Raw genomic sequence first — 3589 nt, forward strand, 5'->3', positions numbered from 1 at the left:
CGTGCAATTGCCGTCCTCGGCTACATATTAGCATGTTTATAACGCTTCCCTTCACGCACTCGTACAGTTTGTCATTCCTTTACGTCATTCTACTCAAATAGAAATAAAACATATAGTTATAAACATCCTCATGTGTATTTATTTTCAAAAATTCATATCACACCTACACACCTACTCTCACACACATAAATCAAGGGAAAGAAAGATAAAAAGAGAGAGAGGGGGGAGGAGCGAGGGGAGAGGAGAGGGATAGCTAGATAGATAGATAGATAGAGAGAGAGAGAGAGAGAGAGAGAGAGATTTGATTTTGAGAGAGAGAGAGAGAAAGAGAGAGAAGGAGATACAGAGAGAGACAGAGAGAGGGAGAGAGATATGCACACGCACGCACGCACTCTCCCACGAATCCCCAGCAGAGTTCGATCGCACAAAATTCCTGGCGGCACCGTCCGTGACTCTCAATTAACCATCAGTAACGAGAAACAACTGACAAATAAGTAATTAGTATCGCCAGCGCCGTCACGCACCCTGGCCTCCCTCCCCCCCTTCCTCGTGCTCCTTGAGAGACCACCGTGGGAGCGTCTTGAAGGACCCACACGGCGTCGGGGAGAAGGGAGGGGAGCTAGAAGGGGGAGGGAGGCGGGGGAGGATATGAGTGGGTGGTAAAGGGCGTGCTGAGAGGGTGCGTGGATAGGCCGAAAAGGGGGGAAGAGGGGAGATGTCTAAGTGGCTTTGCGGTGATGTTGCTAAGTGTCGTCGACGGAGGAGGACTGGGGGAGAGGGGGTAGGGGTAGGGGGAGGAAAAAGGGATGGAGAGGGAACAGTTAAGGGAAGGAGATTTCGAGAGAGGAGGATAGACAAGAAAAGAGATAAACAGATGGTTAGATAGATAAAGAGATAGAAAGATAAATAGATAGATGGGTTGATAGTGAGACCGAGAGTGAGAGAGAGAGTGAGAGAGAAAGAGAGAAAGGGAGAGAGAGAGAGAGAGAGAGAGAGAGAGAGAGAGAGAGAGAGAGAGAGAGAGAGAGAGAGAGAGAGAGAGAGAGAGAGAGAAAGACAGACAGAGAAAGACAGACAAAGACAGTGAGAAAGAAAGAGAACGCAGGTCCTTATAATGATAAAGTTTAATTACGGAATGCCACCGAGCCTGGGGAGGATGCAAAACATGTGCTCCCCCTGGCATACCTCTTGTTACTAGAGTGCCAAACAGAACAAGCAGATCAGTATGCATGGCCCGAGGGAGCGCACATTCTAACCCTCTCTCAAGGCGGGGCGAAGAATGAGGAATAAAAGGCACTTGTATTCCTTCGTGCTTGTAGACATCTGCCGTTTCAGTTGGCTCTTGTGCTGTACTTTGTATCATCCGTCTGAGACTTGTATTTCTTCCTTCACTTTATAGCTTCGGTTGGTAGATAGAATAGTGCTGTTAAATAGAATAAAATTTCATCTTTTGTAATAGATTGCGTACCTTCATCTACTCACGGTAGCATTATTCAAAAGTTTTATTTTTTTTTTACCTTTTATTCATTAATGGATTTATATTTTCGTAAGAAGGAGAGAAGACTGGCATGTACAAATTTAGATGAACTAGGGTGAACTCTCTCTCTCTCTCTCTCTCTGTCTCTCTCTCTCTCTCTCTCTCTCTCTCTCTCTCTCTCTCTCTCTCTCTCTCTCTCTCTCTCTCTCTCTCTCTCTCTCTCTCTCTCTCTCTCTCTCTCTCTCTCTATTTCTTTCTTTCTCTCTTTCTCTCTCTCTCTCTCTCTCTCTATCTATCTATCTATCTCTATCTATCTATCTATCTATCTATCTATCTATCAATCTATCTCTCCAGGTATGGCCAGAAGCATGGGAAGTAGCATAAGAGATTGAAGAGCCGCCGTCATAGAACCCAGAGCGACAATGAAGAAGAGGAAATGAGCGAGAAAGAAGCGAATAAGGAGGAAGAGGAGGACGATAAAGTGAGGGTCAAAGGGTCGTGCGAGGTTCACGACCCGGTAGTTGGTGGCATTGCCACCAACTCCACCTCTCGTTCCTCATCCCCCCTCCAATTCTCTCATCACCCCCCCCCCCCTGCCCTCTAGATGGCAAGGGGGGGGGCGTGGTAGATCAAAGGAAATAAAAGAACAAAACCAGGGAGAGAAATGTGTCTATGACATAAAAGAACAGATGAATTAAATCTTCATTCATTTCTTCGTCATCTTAGTCGAATTCTTATCGCGTCAGTATGACATCATATCTTCTCTTCTGCTCCATCTTTTAACTCCTCACGTCCCTCGCCCCTTCCTTCCCATCACCCACCGTGCCACGCGACGTAATACAAGAAAATAACGTTCACAAGAAGGGGGGGGGCGGTGGGCATTGGGGGAAGGGGGAATCCATTGCCCTCTTGCCCTCTCCCTCCTTCTGCCCCCCCCCCCCCCATCGGCGGAAGGTGCACCCATTTCATTGTCATAAATCACAGGTAATTCCCCTCCCCCTCCCCCCTCCATACACTCTCCCCTCTCCCTCTCCTTCTCCCTCTCCCTCGTTCAACGGGGGAAAAGGGGGGGTGAATACGGTCGGGAGAAAAGTATAAAAAAGATGCATGATAAAAAAGGGGGTAAAGAAAACAGATGAGATTAAAAAAAGAGGAAAGCCAGAGTTTAAAAAGGGAGGGAGTGAGAGTGGAGGGGAAGAGGGGGGGAGGGCAGAGCAGAGGGAGTCACAGATACTTTTTGAACGTGACCTTAAGAGGGTCTGTCACGTTCCCTCCCCCCACCCCATATCCTGACCCCTCCTCCCTCCCCACATTCTTCAAGGGCGCCGGATCCCACACTCCCTTTTGACACGCCCTCATTACCCCCCCCCCCTCCTTTCCCTCCAACCACCCCTCCCTCCCTTCACCCCCCCCCCTCTCAATCTCAGACGCCGACTGTTGCACGTATATTGTTGCGATTTTTTTCCGTTGTGTGTGTGTGTGAAACCAGATTTGCTTTTGACTTTCTTACTTTCCTCTTGACTTCCCTCTTTGTCCGTATCTGTCTTACATTTACTAAATCTCTCTCTCTCTCTCTCTCTCTCTCTCTCTCTCTCTCTCTCTCTCTCTCTCTCTCTCTCTCTCTCTCTCTCTCTCTCTCTTTCTCTCGCTCTCTCTCCTTTCTCTACCTCTCTCTCACCCTCTCTCTTTCTCTCTCTCGTCTCACTCTCCCTCTCTCCCTCTCTCACTTTCTCTCTCTCTCTCTCTCTCTCCTCTCTCGAAGAGCTTCTCCTCTCCTCTCTCAACTCTCTCTCTCCTCCTCTCTTCTTCCTCTCCCTCTCTCCTCTCTCCTTCCTACTCACTCTTCTTCTTCTGCTCTTCTTCTCGCTCCTCCCGCCCGTGCTCCCTCGCCCTTCAGCACGGTCGCCTCCCGCTCCCACGCACCGTTCCCACGCGGGTGCAGAGCGCGGCCGCATCGCAAGAAGAATGTCTCGGAGGCGCTGTTACTCCGTCTTGCTCGAGTTGGTGGAACGTGTGACCGCATGGGAGTTCACGAGCGCTTGCACAAATGGAAGGTACGCACGCAAAACTACAAAGCACACGTATAAAATTATAAGCGCTGGCAAAATTACA

Source organism: Penaeus japonicus, unplaced genomic scaffold (genome assembly GCF_977035675.1).
Source record: "Penaeus japonicus unplaced genomic scaffold, GWHDUDI00000001_assembly GWHDUDI00000029, whole genome shotgun sequence".
NCBI lineage: Eukaryota > Metazoa > Arthropoda > Malacostraca > Decapoda > Penaeidae > Penaeus > Penaeus japonicus.